Raw genomic sequence first — 21259 nt, forward strand, 5'->3', positions numbered from 1 at the left:
AACACTCAAGCCATCCACAACACAACCCTCCGCAACACCTATAAGAGGGAAATGGATGCCGCAATAACTGCAGTCAACAGAGGACCTGGAGATGAAGCATCAACAAATGATCTTCACAATCACCTGAAGAACGTTATTATGGATACGGCCTCAAACATACTTGACCCTAGCCGCAAAAGGAGTCGGAATGGCTGTTTCGACGACGAATGCTAGTTAGCAACGGAACGGAAGAATGCCGCATACCGAGTAATGTTGCATTCTCAAAGAACGCGGGGACGCGCAGAGACTTATCACAAACTCCGTCGAACGGAGAAGTGACTTCACAGACGGAAAAAGGAAGCCTGGGAGAACCAACAAGTCTGTGAACTAGAAAAGTACAGGGAGCAACCGCGCCAGGCGCGCAAGTTTTACCAACAAGTCAGCAGGATGAAGCCTTATACACCTCGATGCTCATCCTGCCGAGACAAAGAGGGAAATGTGACTTCCGACAGAATGGGCATATTAGAGCGATGGGTTGAGTACTTTGATAAGCTACTGAACAACCAGAACATCAGCGAGTTGGAGGTCCCGCCAACTGAAGACGACGGGCAAATGCTGCCACTACCAAGTTTAGGAGAAACAGTCCGTGCAATTCACCGGCTAAAAAATCATAAGTCGCCAAGAGCCGATGGAATTACAGCCGAACTGGTTAAATATGGAGGCGACCAGTTGCACCAAGTGGTTCATCAACTTGTGCTCAACGTATGGGACAGCGAATCAATGCCTGACGATTTACAACGAGGCATTATCTGCCTGATACATAAAAAGGGAGATATCCCACAGTCCAGCAATTATAGAGGTATCACGTTGCTGAGTGCCATCTATAAGATATTCTCCGCCATCTTGCTAGGCCGGATAGCCCCAGACGCCCAGAATATCATTGGCCTATACCAAACTCCAGGCAAATCAGCAACAGATCAGATTTTCTCTCTGCAGCAAGCGACGGAAAAACTGTTGGAATATGGACAACAGTTACACCATCTGTTCATCGACTTTAAAACCGCCTATGATAGCATAGCCAGGATAAAACTGTACACGGCCATAAGAGAATTTGGTATCCCGACGAAACTAATAAGACTGACTAGGTTGACCCTGACCAATGTGCGAGGCCAGATAAAAGCAGCAGGATCATTCTCAAGACCATTCGACATCAACAACGGTCTACGACAAGGGGATGCCCTATCATGCGTCCTCTTTAACCTGGCCCTCGAGAAAGTGATCCGTGATGCTGAGGTAAATGCAAAAGGTACGATCCTCTTCAAGTCCACCCAACTAGTTGCCTATGCTGACGGTATCGACATCATGGGAAGAACCACCCCAGACGTACAAACTGCCTTCATCCAGATCGAGCAGGCGGCAATCTGCGCGAGATCTTGGGACATCAATGAAGGCAAGACAAAATATATGGTGGCAACGTCAGCACCGAAGGCGAATCAACCAACAACATCAAACCGCACTGGTCAAACACGGAGAGGAATAAGGATAGGAGAATACAACTTTGAGACAGTTGACAATTTCTCATATCTACCCTACATGAGGATGGACGATTCCGTAGCCTACATAATGACGAAATCTATGAGCGATACCATGACCGTCCGGTTGTGAATAAAATCCGGCTCAATAGGTTACGATGGGCGGGTCACTAAATCCGTATGGATGAGGGGCCATAAGGGCAATATCTATAGTAGAAAAAGAAAACGAGGCAGACCCTGCCTAAGATGGAGCGATGGCGTAGGTCAGGACGCCAGACAGCTTTTAGGGGTATCGAATTGGTGGACCTCGGCGCAAAACCGGGATGTCTGGAGGCCTAGATCGGATACCGGTTGTTGCGTCGTTGATGATGATGATGATGAGTTGAGTGCCAAGGAAGCATTTCAGAGGCTATGTGGGTTTTTTAATGCCAGATGAGCCATTGATACTATCACGCTGTGAACGACCGGTGTTCCCACCTATCTTGCTGCTATTTTCCCTAGCCATTTAGCACAAAAAAAGGCTCTGATATAACATTAGTGGCAGTTATCCCTGTAGATGTCCCACAAGGCGCCATGATACATCTTCCCGAAGAGACCACGGCGGGGGATTACGCTGATGATATGACATTGGATGTAATCGCAAAGCAAAGCAGCGCCTGGTTAGGGAGTGCAGGACTGGACTGATATTTGCGGAGGAAAAACGGAAGCGGTCCATCTGAGTACAGCAAGTATTCTTCAATTTTTCAAGATTCGTGCAATAATGGATGAACCTAGAAAAACCTCCAGGATAGATGATGGTACCTTCTGGTGATTGTGCGGGGCAAGGGGAGGAAGCGGCGGGTGGTTTTAGTAGATAAAAATTCCTAACACTGGTAGGCCAGTTTATTTTGAAGATTTTCACCTCCCCAAAAAAAAACACGCCCAACAGACAAACAAACAGTCAGAAAGTTGCAGTGATTACTAAAGAATATAATCCCCAAAATAAAATTCATGTGAGAATGTTTTTCCCTAAAGATATTCAAATATCTTTTATTTACCTTGACAATGTCAACAGAATTCACAACACTGAACTTATTTATCAAATAAATTGCCGCAACTCATTAAAAATGTGTCTCCCCCAAATTAGCGCAACCAATTTATTTACAAAAACATCCTGAAGTCATTAGTACTCGTATAGCGTGGAAAGAGGATTCAAATGATACTTTTAATTACCTTTACAGCAACGCTAGTCAAAATATTCGGTCCAACTCCCTAAGTACTTCCAAAAAGGATCATTTCGAAGCTACTTTTCGTCTATCTTCCTCGCGTTAGTCCTATACAAAGGTGCTCCCAAGCATGAATCCCACACAACCATCATTAAGTTCTAACCAAAGACAGCAGCGACAACGTACACCAGATTTAGGGGGTGGGAATATGCACCTTTACCGACCCGAAACATGTGTGATTGTACATATATGCGGATGTTAAACAAGGATTCAAGGCAGATCGTACTCAACTCATTTCACGGTGATTTTTCATTTGAATTCTGCAATCATTCTATGTATGTAATCTAGTTCTCCTGTTGCTCTATCCTTTCTACCTCGACACCGCTTTTAGGGAGGTAATGGATGTACTTTGGACAGAAAACACTATATGATTATGTATAAGGGTTGCTTCCCATACCTAGAGCTCTGTAAATATATGTATCTTCATGCAAATGTAATCATTCTGTTTTACACATGAAAATACTGATAGCTATAATGACAATTTGTACCTAAAACCCACCCCTGGAATTTGGCCTGAATTGATGGATGAATGGATCCCAGTGGTTCAACAGAAAGAAAACAGTTTGGAGAGAATGTCCCTTGACAGTTGGTTCCCGAAAGACAGTATTTGTACAAAGTGGGGATGAGTGTCTTGGGGATATTTTTTCTCCACACAGGACACCATTTCAGATGTCGTTTGTTCGTATATGACAGTTTCATTAAAGCCGGTGAATCTGTTACAGTTTCGCAGCGTTTGTTTTGTTTACAATTCGATATCGGCCGGCATGGAGTTGTCCCCGGTCGCAACAGTACGCTCAGATGGGTGAAACAATTCAGGTCAACAGGGGACTTTGATTTAATGTCAAAAAACACACATTAATTTGAAAATTGACTGAGAATTCTTTATTGAAAAACCGTCCCTCTCCCGTGTGTCATCATCATCAACGGCGCAACAACCGGTATCCGGTCTAGGCCTGCCTTAATAAGGAACTCCAGACATCCCGGTTTTGCGCCGAGGTCCATCAATTCGATATCCCTAAAAGCTGTCTGGCGTCCTGACCTACGCCACCGCTCCATCTTAGGCAGGGTCTGCCTCGTCTCCTTTTGTACCATAGATATTGCCCTTATAGACTTTCCGGGTGGGATCATCCTCATCCATACGAATTAAGTGACCCGCCCACCGTAACCTATTGAGCCGGATTTTATCCACAACCTGATGGCCATGATATAGCTCATAGATTTCATCGTTCTTCAGGCTACGGAATAGTCCATCATCATGCAGAGGGTCAAAAATTCTTCAGAGGATTCTTCTCTCGAACGCGGCCAAGAGTTCGCCAACCCAAGTCTCCGAGGAATACATGAGAACTGGCAAGATCATAGTCTTGTACAGTAAGAGCTTTGACCCTATGGTGAGACGTTTCGAGTGGAACAGTTTTTGTAAATTGAAATAGGCTCTGTTGGCTGACAACAACCGTGCGCGGATTTCATCGTGATAACTGTTATCGGTTCTAATTTTCGACCCTAGATAGGAGAAATTATCAACGGTCTCAAGGTTGTATTCTCCTATCTTAATTCCTCCCGTTTGATGTTGTTGGTTGGTTGGTTTTTGGTGCTGACGTTGCCAGCATATACTCTGTCTTGCCTTGATGTGCAGCCCAAGATCTTGCACCGATTGCCGCCTGCTGGATCTGGATGAAAGTAGACTGTACATTTTGGTTTGTTCTTCCCATGATGTCGATATCGTCAGCCTAGGCCAATAGTAGGGTGGACTTGAAGAGTATGGTACCTCTCGCGATTACATCTGCATCACGAATGACTTCCTCCAGGGCCAGGTTGAAGAGGACACATGATAAGACATCCCCTTGCCTTAGACCGCTGTTGAGGTTGAACGGTCTCGTGAGTGATCCTGCTGTTTTTATCTGGCCTCGCATATCGGTCAGGGTCAACCTAGTCAGTCTTATTAATTTCGTCGGGATACCGAATTCTCTCGTGGCCTTGTACAGTTTTACCCTGGCTATGCTATCATAGGCGGCTTTAAAGTCGATGAATAGATGGTGCAACTTGTGTCCATAGTCCAATAGCTCTTCCATCGCTTGCCGCAGAGAGAAAATCTCATTTGTTGTTGATTTGCTTGGAGTGAAGCCTCTTTGGTATGGGCCAATGATGTTCTGGGCGTATGGGGCTAGCCAGGCTAGCAAGATAGCCGAGAATATAAGATGGTACTAAGCAACGTGATACCTCTTTAATTGCTGCACTGTGTGATATCTTCCTTTTCATGTATGAGACAGATAATGCCTCGTTGCCAATCGTCACAATCGACACATCGTCGCAAAACTTAAACCAACGAGATTTTCACTATTTTCTAATATCTGCCACTGGTGCTCTCTAGGGCTTGGTTTGGCGCGAGCTGATGCCTGCTTATAAACGCTAATAAGCAATAAAAAATTAGGTCTACCCTAGCTAGGCTTCAAGATATCTATAAGGCCAACGACTACCTAGAATAAAAAGAGAGGAAAAAAAAAATTAAGGGAACTTCCGTTTTTAACAAGATTTTTCATTGGATTAATGCAGGGTGCCACACGGGAAAAAGAAGCCTGAGAGGACCAACAAGTCTGTAGAAAAGTACAGTGAGCAATCGCACCAGGCGCGGAAGGTTTCTCAACAAGTCAGGAGGATGAAGCCTTATACACCTCAATGCACATCTTGCCGAGATAAAGAGGGATATCTAATTTCCGACAAAATGGGTATGTTGTAGCGATGGGTTGAGTATTTTGATGAACTGCTGAACAACCAAAATATCGGCGAGTTGGAGATACCGCCAACTGAAGACGACGAACAAATAATACTGCCACCACCAAGCATAGAAGAAACAGTCCGTGTAATCCACCGGCTTAAAAATCATAAGTCGCTAGGAGTCGAGTTGGTAAAATATGGAGTCAAGTGGTTGATCAACTCATAGTCCAGGTGTGGGGCAGCGAACCAATGCCTAACGACTGGCAAAGAAACATTATCTGCCCCATACGTTAAAAGGCGGATATCGTGCAGTGCAACAATTATAGAGGTATCACGTTGCTGAGTACCATTTATAAGATATTCTCCGCTATCTTGCTAGGCCGGGTAGCCCCATACGCTCATCATTGCCCCATACCGACAAATCTTCACTCCAGTCAAATCAACAACAGAACAGATTGTCTCACCGCGGCAAGCAATGGAAGAACTGTTGGAATATGAACATCAGTTGCATCATCTTTCCATCAAATTTAAAGCCGCCTATGACAGCATAGCCAGGGTAAAAGTGTACACGGCCATGAGAGAATTCGATATCCCGACGAAATTAGTAAGACTGACTAAGCTGACCAGGACCAATGTGCGAGACCAGATAAAAGCAGCAGGATCACTCTCAAGACCATTCAACATCAACAAGGTCTAAAACAAAGAGATGCCCTACCATGCGTCCTCCTCAACTTGGCCCTGGAGAAAGTAATTCGCGTTGCAAACCTAAATGCGAGAGGCACCATCCTCTTCAAATCCAGCCAACTATTGGCAAGTCTATAACCGTTAGGGATTTCAATATCTTCCCTACTTCCAAGTATTTTAACTTGATATCTGGTATGAAGTATTCTCCCGGGTGCCTCAACCGACTTTGTACAACTGCCGGACACTGTCCCTGAACGTGTATATCACATTCCGCACAGAAGCTGCAAGCAGTGTCCGTAGATATCCCTAGCATCCTCAAGTGAAAGTTAAGCCGGCAGTGAGCAGTGAGTATTCCCACTATAATCCGGAGGTTCTTCTTGCGAGATTTCAACACCGTGTTCTCCCATAAGTACCCTGGACCGCTCGCCCAGCATAGTTCCCTCAGCCGTTCCTTTTCATTTTTTAATGCTACAGCCAAGAATCCAATTCCGATTCCACAGTAGGGTTCTAGCCCATGTTCCTGCTCCATTCCTAGCCAGTTCGTCCATTGCCTCATTGCCTTCCAACCCACCATTACCTAGAACAAAGAGTATACAGACCTTATTTTGTGAGACAAGTGTATTCAGTCTTTCAAAGCATTGCCATAGTAGTTTAAAGTTTACTTGGTTGGACCTCAGCACCCTGAGCGCCACTTCACTCTCAGTTAAAATAACAATGTTCTGCCCCCTGTCTTTTCTTTGGAGATTAAAGGAGGCACAACTGTCTTTGGCATATATTTCCGTCTGGAATATGCTAATGACCCCAGCACCCGCTTCCGCTGCTATGAGGAATCCGTCAGTGTACCAAGTAATCAATTCCTAGATAAACCGAATATCGCAGCTAAATTCTCCCAGTTTGCCTTGTTACTCCAACGTTTTTAAAATTTCCTATCGAACTTACACCTCGCTATCAGTTTATCCCTCAGTATCAATATTTCGGGGCAGCTCCCCGCCTCGCTCACACTCCCGGCCATCCTGAAGATTGCTCTCTTTGCCTGCATCTGTATTTGCAAATATAGAGGGGTTAATCTCAGAAAGACTCCCTGGGATGCCGTTGAACACGTCCTCATTGCTCCACTGACACACACACAAGCCACTCTTTCTGCTCAGAATACCACCACGTATGCAACCATTGGCCTTACTATTGCAGTGTACATCCAAAGTAGTACCTTTGGGATGTAACCCCATTTGTTTCCTGCCATGGTCATCAGAGCCCTCGTATCTATTCGGCAAGGGTTTCCGACATGCGTCTTCCAAAATATTTGTGGTCTAGGGTAGTTACCAAAATTTGACCTATGTTTTTCATTTCACCTCCATGCCATGTAACCTTATGGTTCTAAGATGATGAAGCTCATGTTTCCTAGTGAATGGTACTATCGTGGTTTTCGCTAGATTGATAAGTATCCTGCGTTCCTCAAACAGGCACTAGTAACCCTTAATTCAATTTGGATACTATCACATAGGGTATCCTCATGTTTGCCCCCCCCCAACAGATTAAAACACTGTCGCCAGCGTAACTCTGGACCTATATTCCAGTATTTGTTACCTCATCCAGGAGTTCATCCACTAACATATTCCATATAAACGGTGATAGTACCCCGACCTGAGGACAAACTTGGGTATTATTCATGATAATACAATTTGTACCTGGCGGTACTCCTATTTGCCTACTCTCCAGCATTCAGTCCATCCAAAAAGCCAGGGTGTTTCTCACTCCCTTGTGGATCAAAGCACCTTGTCTCTCTGTCTGCGATGTGTTGTCGAATTTCTATTTCTTATGTTTCTTTTGCCCGTCTCCATGCCCTTTCCACATATCCGAGCACTATGCTCCCCTTTACCACCCTCAGAAGAGACTCTAAGATGATTCCTTGGCCTCTCTGGATTAATGCTGGGATTATGCCATCTAATCCGGGTGATTTCAGTGGTTTAAAAGTTCATACTGCCCACCTTACCCTAGGTTCCGAGCATACCTCTTTGGCTAGTTTCCAGTTCTCCTTTCTTCTCCTTTTATTCGTTCTTGGGGCGCCAGGCAGAATAGTGACGCCTTCCGCCGTAGAATAGGACCCCGGGAAATGAGTTTTGAGGAGGAGGTATACTCTACCCTCCTTATTCTCGGCAAGAAGATATTGCCCCGTCTTTGGCTATAGCTTTGTATATGCTGATTGCTTCTGTGATTTGTTCGATCACTTCAAAGGATTCCCTGAATCTGTTCCGCTCTTGACTGGGCATCAGGTATGCTTCTCTTGCTGATTCAATCCTCTCCGCCTCTATGGCTTTCGAGAGTTCTTCAGGGACCTCAGTACGCTTTTCACCCGGTGTCTCCTCTGAGGTTTCTTTCCTGAGCTTTTCCCTGTGCACGTGCACAGGTAGGTTGCCAAATCGATAGCTGATATGGCAACTCCGACGTTTGCTTACTTCCAAGGATCGGTCATCTACCCCGATCATACCTTTGCCCTCCGCCTTGCTTCTGAAGACTCTCGATAATCGCGTATGGAGAGCCTTATTCTGAGCCATTAGGAGGTCCATGAGATCTTCTGTCTCTATTATTTTGGCTTTCGGGAGAAGCACTGTCATCATCCTGGTATATCATCCCCAGCACATGTGGACAGTTCTGCTCCTTCCCAGCCAGCAATTTAGGAACTATAGTCCTAAACCACTCTGCTGTGACCACCGTCGTGCAGTCCACAAGTATGTGACTTGGTCGAAAGCGTATCCAGCGTATCTGCCTGACGACAAGGTCTTCGATAGTTTCCTGTTAGGAAAACATTTTCGGCAGTATGGCCAATCGAATGCCCATGACCACACCCCTGTCCTACCCGGGTTTTCTCCCGTCTTGGGTTTAGATTTTGATTTTTTGGGAGCACTCACCTCATGTGAGCTTATCTCCACTGCTCTTCGGCTTTCAGGTCTTCCTTCAGATAACGCAGGTACCATTTACCACCTGCACTTCTGAAGCTTGTCTCCCTCCGCCTCATTTTGCTTCTCCCCGCCGTTTGAGCAGTGGTCTTTGTTGGTTGTCGTCTTCGCAGTATACCAATGTTGACCTTGGATCCATTGCTTAATGCCCCAACTTCTCCCTTTTTGGGTGCTACCACCTAGCTCCCAGTCTTTCGGGAATGCGCCTTTGCCTGGTAGGCCAGTTTATGTACTTTACGGGGCCCCGCTTGTTTGGTTGTAGTTTTCTTTGTTTTAATACGCGTACCCATTAGATTCCCACGAGTGTGGGGGTTTGGAGGTCCACTGTGCCATAGCCCCCGTAAAGGTCAAGCCTCAGAATTTATCCGGATTAGCAAAAGACACCGTGCACATACCTAGTAACCCCAGTGAGCTGAAATTCTCCTTTATATACTAATTTTAGAAGAGTCATTCCAACACTGGTGCCAGCAGCCCTGCAACTAAGAAGTTACTGGTGTTGGAGCCGAGTTGCACTTCCCCAGAATTGTCGTTGGCCGTAGGCAAATTGTGCACCGTCACTTCATTACTATTCTCTCTCCAGAGTGCATTATTATCCTATTACCATCTTCTCCACACCATCCATTTCTCCCCGCAAGCAATCACGTAAACACCCCCTTAGAAGCATTCCTTGCCGTGCCTACAAGTGCATTTTCATGGCCATCTAATTGAGGATCTAAGTGTGTATTTTACTCTGGATAAAGGAAAATTTTTGGATTGGGCACCTAAAGTTGAAGGCAATACCAGAAATCATAAGTTTTTTCAAAAGTCCTTTAAATGGAGCTTACATTCTCCAAAGAAATCTGCTCCTCCGCAAAATAAAAATGACAATAAAAGTTATAAAAATCAAATTTTGCTGAGCTTACAAAAGATGTGAATCGAACCGACAAAGGTCACTTCATTTATATGGTTCCAGAAAAAAGGATTCACATGTCCCTAATATGAATCCTTTTCTGATTTCCTTTCTAAATTTTCAGTAAACAGTCTGAAAGCGATAGCCAGTGATATGATTCTCTGATAAATTTCCGATGAAATATCTGCAAGAAAGGAAAATTCCTTAACCAATGCCTTCTATAGTGACATGTGTATGTCACATATAGGCACCTTCCCCTTGACAGGAAATTTCAAAATGTGACCTACTCATCTCAGTCTTTCTAGCATTGTTGGTCCATATTCACAAGATTTTTTTTTACCAACATGAACTAAAGTAGGAATTCTACTTCAACAAATTCTACGTCTTAATTTTCCGACTCCATTCGAGACTTTAGGATGCGTGTTGAGGGTTTTGTAGTGACTTAAAATAATTGTATGGAAAAAAAATCACTGTCAAAATTCGAAGTAGTAATAATTAGCAAATACACAAAAAGTGGTATAAAAAATAGTAACATATTTGCTGTACGCAACCAGCAAATTTTCCGGTTCCTTCAGCACATATTAGTGTCCCGGTTAACGTGTCCACTGATCCGCTTTTTCGAAACTCTCTAGGCACCCACGTCCGAAAGCCCTATTTTCATTCGTTTCCATTTCCTCCGAGCTCCACAAAGGAATTTAACAACTTAAAGAGGCATCTCTGCATATTGTGGCGAGAAGTTGCTGAAATAAGACTTAGGCCTCGTATGTTGTACTTTACATCGATTTAAGGCCGGAAAAATGAAGATTCGTTTTCTCTTGAATTACCGCTTCCGTCCACCATCAGCCACAGCTGCGGGTTTACGAGTGTTCACCTCCTCATGCGACCAAACTACATATTTCTTTGTGAATATCCTTTGTACAAGATTTGCTTCTGCTTCAGTAATTTTATTTGGAAAATACCGGTGCCAAGGGGGGTCAACGTCCAGGGCAAAGATCTAACGGGAAAGTTTTCCGGTAAAGGGACCTATGTCTACTGCACGTGCCTGGGGAATACCTAAGCTTTTTGGGCAAACTTTCCCGCCGAAGATACGGCGTTTTCCCGGGAAGCTAGATAGAAGATTTCTCGAAGGATGCGCCCTTACAAGATCCTAGCCAGGAGTGCAAAGCTAGCAGATTGACATGTTTAACACCAAAGCCACCTCAAGTTTAACTCCACTGTTGAGCCCATACCAAGCATGCCTGGGCCAGTGCTAAACTCCGAGGCATGCGTTCCTCCAAAGCCGATGCAATTTTCCATCTGATTCTCTTAGGGATCGGCTGGATTCGAAGCGCACACCAAGCTTCAACAACTAATGCCGTCCCCCAGTAAATGGGTGAACCATCCTGGAATAAATTGGAGGTCGTTGTGGCATATTTGGATACCGCACAAGTTTTGGTGGTTACACATTGCGATACCCACGACTTGTCAAAATTCACTTTTTTCCCTCGAACCCTCATATATCCGCCAGTTAAATCGCGCTATTGGTCTAACATGTTCGTACCAATGCTAGATTCGTGTTCATAGAACTGAGTAAACCTATTATATAATGCGTAATAATACATTAATCTAACACTTGCCGACTTTACCAACAACATTGTGCCGGGCTGCTGTTAGCCAATATGCAAGGAGTCAGGACATCTGCCTACTGCATCACCACCAGCAAATTATAGTGAATGCAGCGTTTCCCTGTGTCAGCTCATGGAAGTTTTCCTTTGGCTATTTTAGTGTTGACTCAGCCGACAGGGTTGCTGTCCCGTCTGTCTCCTCGCCACTTTAGAGCACCAGTTTTCCAGTACAGAGCAACGCTCGCATTTCGGTTTGGAGTACTCACATCAATTTCTCAGCCCTCATCGGCATCTACCCACGTCTCCATTTAAGCCGGAGTCTAATTCTAAATCTGTCAACTGTCGTTGTGCGACCCTGTAAGCGCAAAAAAGCGAGGGGACAGTCGCCATTTCAGGTACTCGGTACTCGTGCGGCTACACTAGATTTTGTAAAACATGTCTGCCAGGGAGGTTTCGCTAGTCATTGCATGGTATATTCCAAACGACCGTAAAAGTGTTCGAATATTTCCGAGGAACTTTGAACGTACATCCGATCAGCTTCCAGGAATCAGCATCCAGTAATTGGTCCCTTAGTAAGCCACGTTAGGTAGATTTCAGCACAACTTACTCTATTCTTCGTAAGCCCCTGTAACGTGACCGACACCTGATGACAACCTTTGGATATACAAAGCATTCTACATTTTTTGGAAAATAAACAATTGGCCTCTAAATCTTGGAGTCGATGCCTTTCAAAAACGATAGCGAAATATCCCAAAAATTCAACATAGGAAGGTTAAACCTTTGTCACCTTTTAAAGGTCAAACCCTCCCCCCCCCCCCCCCAAAAGTTACACCGTTGATTGATGCCTTAACGCAGTTCTACCAGTTGGAGGTAAAAGTGACATGACAGCACTTGGTTTGTAGGCCACTTTTCAACTCGTGTTAGGTAGCTTTGTAAGTTTTTTGATGCAACCTGAGGATTGGTGTGGATACTTAAAATGGCAGTATCATCTTCAAACGTTGAGGTTATCAGATTAGGATCACTTAGTAGTTCCGAGGTATAGATGAGGTTGAGTACCGGTCCAAGGGCACTGCCTTGAGAGGCTCCATCTTCGATGTTGTCATCGCGAAGCGATTTTTTAACCCTGAATTTGCACTCCAAGTGAACAGGTTCCAAAATTATAGAAAACTATACTAAAAGAAGCTCTTTATTTTTAAAAATCAAACCTTCATGGCACACTTTGCCGAAGGCCTGTGCCAAATCCAAAAAGGCCGCTATAGTATACTTTCTATTCTCCAGTACATTTCCTATCTCAGAGACGATCTTTTGAACTTATTCAATTGTGCCATGCTTCTCTCGAAAGCCAAACTGGTGAGAAATTACTTTGTTTTCCACTAGACCTGGTGATATTCTTGCAGGTCGCAGGTTGTAGGTTGCACACCCATAGGCCTCTATGATGCAACCTGCGTTTGGTCCTTCCAACATTTAGGAATCATTATGACTTCTGAAACCTTCCATTCCAAAAAAATGAGAAGTAGAATTGCATTAAATATGTGGGTCACGTAGGTAATTACGATACCTGGGAATTCCTTCAACATTTTTCCAGTGATTAGGTCATATCCTCGAGCTTTCTTTAGCTCCACTTGTTCTCTAAAGATTTGAGCAACTTGTTTGGCTCTAAATGAGTAACTTCCCTTCAGTGTTTGCATAAATATTTTTGGAAACCTTGACTTCATCTCCGGAAAGCGGGGAAGAAATACCTTTTGCAGTGTTTAGCAGATTCCGCCCCTTTTTCAGCAATATTTCTTGCCCAGTTGCTGATCTCAGTGGCAATTCGCATTGAGCAGGTTTCTTCAACTTTTTTGTGACTTTCCACAGGGAAAAATCAGTCGATGCAGTCGACGATAAACCTCGTAAGCAGCTTCTGTCCCCGTTGATCCTTAAGGGCTTAATCCAGCGATCAACTTGCTCTGGCCAACTGTTCTTTTAGGTCTGGAGATCAATAAACGTACCATTGTCTTCTCAACTTTCGCTTTACTTGGACCAGCTATAGTATGCTATACGGTATACTATTTTGCGGAAGATTGGCGACACATGCGCATGAGGTACAGAGCTGGGAGAAAAAGGCTTTGTCTATTTCACCTTCGATGCTTATACTTACGGAAATTCAACCAGTTCATTGATTTGGTGTTAAAGTACGTTCGTGAATGTTAAGTGAGCTGGCATGCTCCACAACTGTCGTCCCCTGGGGGTGCTCAGTCTGTATCCCCAATGAGTGTGCTTATCATAAGATTCGCCAGCGGCAAGAAATCTGTGTGTTAAAAAAATCCTCGTATGTGTGACCCAATTATTTTAAACTTTCGAGGACAATAGATCACGGTGATGGTTGTCTCGCTGGCTTGATCATATAGTTCGCTCTTCCGAGTTCACACTTATACGGCCAAAATACTTACAGTACTTCTTCTTCTTTTTCTTCAGCCTTTGTCCCGTTCACAAGCGGGGTCGGTTCGTCGTGATGGGCTTCGCCTTTTGGCTCTATCCAATGCCTGATCTGGGTGCAATCTCGAGGCTTTCAAATCCCCATCTCCTTGAGAAAAGGCTTGACGGAGATTCAGAAAACAGACAATTGAATGGTTATGTTATATCCTGTGATGCCCAAAGTTTCTATTTTATACCAGCAAGTGTTTATCAAGAAATTTACACGAAACCTGAAACCAAGCCATCTGATGAGTTGCCTCAGCCCTGGACGAAACTGCAAGTCTTCTATATTTTTAACAACAGAAACTGTGGGGGGAAAGTTTCAGAACAACAAAAACAGAAACGGTCCTCCATCAATTGAAGTGGACTCAGGGCTCCTCTTGTCCCAAACAAAAATTTAGGTTAGGTTCCTCCGGCTTTGGCCTGAATTTACTAGCTGGTTCTTGGCATGAATGTAATTCACACACCTATAGAAGGGGGTAAACAGCCGGTAACCATTTCAGTCACGCTGCTCCCAAGGCAGAGGTGAGACAGCGTCTGATAAGTCACATGTGCCCTGAATTAAACCGCAAGTCTATATCTCTGGAATAAATGGATCGACTCAACAGCAAAAATGTTCATGACTAAAAGGAAAGCTAACCCAAAAATCTTAAAATTTATCGAAATTGATCGTGAAGGTCTGAAATACGCGTCTGCTTGCCTCTCTGCTAGCCAAACTCGAGAATATGAGAGGATCCTGTGAACACTTCAGTCCCTCACGTTTCACCCCTGTCTGGTCCACAGCGGAACCTAAAAATCAAACAACCATTGGAATATCACGCCAACCGATTAGAAGCAAATACGCGAGCTGAAGCTCGAAAATTGACCAAAAAGAATAAGAGCTCGACCGTACGCTTGGAGCCGCAAAACTCAAGGACCAATTACCACGACCGAGAGGAAAGATCCACGATGGATTCCACCCTCCATCGATGCTTCTCCTGCCTCAGATATTCATGATAGGCAACCTTTTAGGCTCCAATGTAGCCGAATGGTAACTGGAAAAACACTATTGCAAATTAAGGCAATAACTCAGCTCAGCTCAGTCCCTCATCTAATTCCGATATTGTCGAAAATCCCATTTTCTAACGGCACAGGAGTGTCTTTTGGAAAACGCCAATTCCTCCTTGGCACTATTTATACCTTCTGGAGGTCTCAAAAGCTCGCTTAACTATTCACGGTCATTGCTGAATCCTGGCGCAAATCCGGTCAAAATTCCCTTGAAATAGTCACTTTGCTATACTCCTCGGAACTTAGGAAAAAGATAGAACAAACGTGGTCTACTCTACCACAGTCGCGAACGAAAATCTCCTTTTTTCTTTCCGAGTACTTGGCATATGCTGACTTCCCACGCCAGATAAAAACCTAGAAAACCACAATTTTTGCATTGTCTAGCACCAACATCAAATGGAGTTCAGTTACTAATTTTACGTCCAAATTAAAACTGGAATGATTGGCTATTCACAACTTTTCTGTCTAAAGTGTACCCACCACTACTTCTAACTTAGCCCTCAAGCACTGGCTCAGCCGTCCTTCATCGAAAAGACATCCACCCAATAGGGGTGCACGCACAAAATTTCACTTTAGCCAAAAATAAGCGTTAGTTGATGTATTATTATGAAATACATGCAACATGATTAGGTCTATTCACCAACAACAAAGATGGTTAATGATCGTTTCCAAAAATGCTAGAAAATTTCTATACCTTGAAAATATTTAAAGGAATTTTATGGTTTTGCCGGAAGTTAAGAGGAGAGAAAGCTTTGTAAACAAATTGAGAAGAAACATTATCATTTTGAAATTAATATTTTAGCAGATTGTTGTGTTGCGATGCGAAGCTAAGGGGATTGAAACGTGAAAAGAGAATATGCTGCAGATTGGTAAATCAGTTTTCTAGTCTGCTTGTCACCGGATAATAATAATAATAATAATAACTCCACCGAAGCCGGTCCCAAGCCCGGTTGTGAAAGGAGGAGGGATGCAAGGCTTCAGTCTAAATGGCTGTACGCCACCGCAGCGTCTCAGGGGGTAAGTGAGGAAAGTGCAGGAACTTTGCAGTCTTGCAGATTACTGACTAAGGAAGCTATCTCAACACCTGGCAGCTAGGGATAAAATGCACCCCCAAAATGACAAGAAGGAGAAATTTAAGGTCCGGTACGGATAACCGGCGGGAGTCGTCTGACTTGGTGACTGGGTCGGGCTCTCGTAATGGACAGCACGGCGTCGAAACCGCTAGTCGTGGGGCGGTTCGACGTCTAGGCGCCACGACGACCAGGAGCACAGCTCCGCCTGCTACAGCTGTTTCCCCACAATCTGTGGCGACCACTTCAGCAGGTTCGTGTAGCAAGCGGATGAAATGGACTGAAGAAATGAACCTCTTCATCATCCGCTCCTACTACGAAATAACGGCGGGGGCGGATACAACATCTTACCGCCCCTTGTTGCACCAGAGATTCGTCGAGAGTTTCCCGCAATTCGCGCACGTGACTGTGCAGCGAGTCGCAGACCAGTACCGCTTTATTACTCGCAGCGACACCATCAGGGAGCGTGTGCGACTTGAAGTCATCGGGGAAACTGGTGACCGAGAGTCGATGGGGGCAGAGGCGGCAGCATCAACAACACCACGCCGCACTGCAGGTAACAGTTTCAGTACTCGCCGAAGCACTCTTCTCCACCGTCCAGCTGAGATTTTCGCTGAGGTTCGGGACGAATTCCAAAGAGCGTGTATAGAATTCTCGGATATGGATCTTTTGCATAGACCAGGTATTCCCAGGCTCTATGCATCTCCAGTAACTCCGGGAATTCTATCTCAAATCAATGATGAGATTGCATCTCGACTGTGTGCTGATATGTCGCTGCTGCAACTACAATCACTTGTGTATTGTGGTGCAGTTGCGGCTATCAGATTGCACGGTCAGAAGACTCGCTTTCGTGTTATTGGTTTGAGTGACAAAAGGGATCCACCATGAAAAATTCGTCTGGAACGTCGGCGGGACTCACTAAAGCAGGACATTGCTAGACTGATTCAGATCAACACTGGCAGTGCCAGCCGACGGGTGAGAAATAAAGTGCAGAGGGTTTTCCGGAACTATGTCATCCCCTGTGAGACACTCGTAGTTGAAATTCTGGACACACTAAAACAAAAACTTTCTGTCATATGCAGTCGGTTACGACGGTATGGCGAAAGTTATTCCAGACGTGTCCAGAGTGCAACATACGCGAGGAACCAGCGGAGCTTTTTCAGATCTCTCAACGAATCCCAACTCGGTGACGGAAGCGAAAGAGTATTGGGGTGGACTTTGGGGGTTACCTGCCCAGCATGCTGAGCATGCTGAGTGGATCACAGCCGAAGGCACCCGCCATGAAAATACACCTGGCATGAATTTTGCGGATGTTACCGAAGAGGAAGTTCGACGAGTCATAAACATCTCAAAGACCTGGAGGGGCCCGGGTCTGGATCGGGTGCAGAATTTCTGGTATAAGAAATTTACCAGCATACACAGTCGGTTGGCACGCAGTATAAATGAGGTCATGAGTCGGCCGGAGGAATTTCCACCTTTCCTCACTGCGGGGATTACCTACCTTATCCCTAAGAAGGACACGGTGCAGGACCCCGCAGACACAAGACCGATCGCTTGCTTACCAACCCTTTACAAATTCATCACGTCCATTATTAGTGGAAGGATCAATGCGCACCTCGAGACCAACAACATTCTGTCCGAGGAGCAGAAGGGCTGCCGAGTTGGGTCAAGGGGTTGCAAAGAGCAACTCATTATCGACTCGGTAGTTGTAAGACAAGCAACTAGAGGCCAAAGAAACCTCTTCAGTTGCTATATCGATTATGCCAAGGCTTTTGATAGCGTTCCGCATACCTGGCTAATCGACATCCTACATCTGTATCGCATTGATCCGAAACTAATAAAGTTTTTGGCGACAGTTATAGAAGGGTGGCATACCACCTTATCGGTGCGTACATCTGAGGGTGCTAATACCTCAAAACCCATCCGTATACGGAGGGGCATCTTCCAGAGGGATTCGTTGAGTCCCCTTTGGTTTTGTATGGCACTGAACCCCCTTTCATAGCTACTGAATGATGCTAGAGGGCATGGTTTTGCAATAAAATATGGCCTGCGTGCTAAGTGCGAACTGACACACTTGATGTACTTAGATGACATCAAACTGTATACTGGTACTGACAACCATGTTAGAAGTCTGTTGCGAATAATAGACATGTTCAGCCGTGATATTCGGATAGAGTTTGGATTAGACAAGTGTCGAATCCAAGCCATCCGCAAAGGTCATCACGAGCCACATGCCGGACATAGCATTGGTGACCTCCACATCGAAGCTATGACCGAGACAGACTTCTACAAGTACCAAGGAATTCTGCAAGGAACCCATGCTCGAGTTAGTGATTTGAAGATGCTCTGCTGTCCGAATTCCTGCGACGTGTAAAGCTGGTGCTGAAATCGCATCTCTCGGGGAAGAATAAAATAAGCGCGTTGAATGTATTCGCTATCCCTTCACTGGCTTATGCATTCGGAATATTGCCGTGGACGAAGACCGACCTGGAAAACGTCCAGCGGCGGATACGGACAAATATGTCTAAATTCCGAATGCATCACCCAAAGTCCGCCGTGGAGCGGATGAACCTGCCTCGTGACATCGGAGGTAGAGGCGTGGTTGACGTGGCGGCACAACATCATCGCCAAGTCGACTCGCTGCGCGCTTATTTTTACAGTAAAGAGCAGGCGAGGCCCCTTGCATGCGGCTGTCCGTAAGGCAGACTGTGGACTGACTCCACTTAACTTGAAGGATCGATCCTTCAATCCTCTGAGTGGGGTGAAGTCGAACCAGGAGCGGATCGATGAATGGAAGTCGAAGGCAATGCACGGTAAACACGTGAATTGTCTTTGGCAGCCATTTGTCGAACAGATGGCTGTGTGCTGGGGAGCTCTTTGCTGAGACGGAGGGGTTCATGTGTGCCATTCAGGATGGCGTGGTCGCCACCGGAGCTTATAAAAAGCTCATCATGAAAGAACGGGTGGAGAACGACCAGTGCAGAATGTGTGGTTCGGCGTTAGAGACGTTGGACCATCTCATTTCTGGCTGTACTGTTATGGCACCGGTGCAATACATCACCAGGCATAATGCTGTATGTAAGGTTATCCATCAAAACCTTGCATACAAGCATGGGCTGATCACGGGGACATGTCCGGTTTACCGATATGAGCTGCAAGCAGTACTTGATAGTTCTGCTTACAGCATGTATTGGGACCGGCATGTTCTGACTGATCGCCACACTCTACACAACAAGCCTGACGTACTGTTAGTTGACAAGACGGGTCACTCCGCGTATATTATTGATGTTGCTATCCCCCATAATAGCAATATTGAACGGAAATACGTGGAGAAGAAGGTGAACTATGAGCCATTGGCTCGGGAAATCAAAGCAATTTGGCGTCTCGAGCGGGTGGTTGTAGTTCCCATAATATTGTCAGCTACAGGTATTGTACCTAAATCCCTCACGGCTTCCTTTGATGTCCTGGGACTTTTGTACAGTCTGGTGCAAACCATGCGGGGAGTACTCGACGGATTCTCCAACTGACCTACCACCGGCCACCACCACCAGTGCCCCTTCAGTTTTTAAGTAGGTAGGATCGTCCGAGCCTAAATGCTTGGCACTTAGTGCTAGTATTAGGTAAAATCCAGCATCTGCCGAGGTTGTGATAACTCGGAAATAATAATAATCGTTGGCGCAACAATCCATATTAGATCACGGCCTTGAAGTGTATTAGAGCACTTCATTCAAGACCGTAACGGTACACTAGGAGGCAATGTGGTCAGCATTGCGCTCGCACGAGATTATTACCCTAATTTGACTCAGGAACTCATTCACAGCTAAGTCGACTGGTATCTGACGTCAAATCACGATACAAATTTCACTGCCACCAGTGAGATTTGAACCGCGACCCTCCGTACGACAGCCTTGCCCTCTAACCACTCAGCTATCCGGACACCGGATAAACCAAACAAAATGATATGTATGCTGCGAAGCCATGGAGACTATACAGGATATTCCATGAGAACTTCAAAATGTGAAATTGGAAGGTGTAGCTCTTCATGGTACTACTGCTCCCGTCAAGGTTTGGTTTTCTTGATAGGAGTCTTTAGTTGTACAATGCTAATAAGGATCTGCTTTCCTACCTTTACGTCTTCGAGGTTAGTTTGGAGATCACAGTCGGTTAGGAGGCAAATTTTATTCTTAAAATTAAACGTCCACTCTTATAACGTTTCGCGGGTTTTTACCCATCTATTGATATAAGGTTCAACTCAGTATGAGCCCAAACATACTAGAAGTTAAGGCGTGTGGTTTTTTATATAACGGAGCTGGAGCATCAAAAGATCATACTCACATTTCCGACCCTGACTAGCGCAGAGTCAAAGAAGCGCATGCTGACGGCACATTTTAGTTGAACTACACTTAGATACTAGCAAATCTACTTAGTCCCGTTTTCCTGCTTTTCAAGATAATTTTTTCCTCACAGCTGACAATAGTCAGGCGGGGTCATTTCGGTTATATTAAAACCATTCCATTCATACGACACTACAAAACCCTCCGAACAAAAACATCTTTTTATTCTCTCACCTCCCTCAAAAGGCCTACCTTGTTAAATTGCCTTTAAGGATCGAATAGGAATCGTACGGTAACATGAAAAATCTATAAGACCATTAGTGCTGCTTCCGGCTAATACTTGTAATCCTATTCTGCTTCAAAGTCTACACATTGTAATGGTACTTATTGGCTACGGGGCTCATGTGAGACGTGACTTCCTTTTGATGATGTTTTTATAGACCTTTTTGTTGAAAAATGCCTAAAGGGGGTTTTTCTGCTTTGATATTGGAGATACTTGGAAAAAATTGATATGACATTACTTCTCAGCCAATTAAATTCGTGTCTGAAAATATGGGGAATTCGGAAGAGAATATAGACTTAGGGACTGTGTCCAGAATGGAAGCTGTAACTCATTAATTGACAAATAGATTTAATGTGGAAGCAAATATTTAAAACTATCGTGGTTTGGAGTTGGCACCTAGTACAATTTTTTTTTTCTTTATTTGTACAGCGTCGTCTGTACAGTTAAGA

The sequence above is a fragment of the Hermetia illucens genome, chromosome 3 (genome assembly GCF_905115235.1).
Source record: "Hermetia illucens chromosome 3, iHerIll2.2.curated.20191125, whole genome shotgun sequence".
NCBI lineage: Eukaryota > Metazoa > Arthropoda > Insecta > Diptera > Stratiomyidae > Hermetia > Hermetia illucens.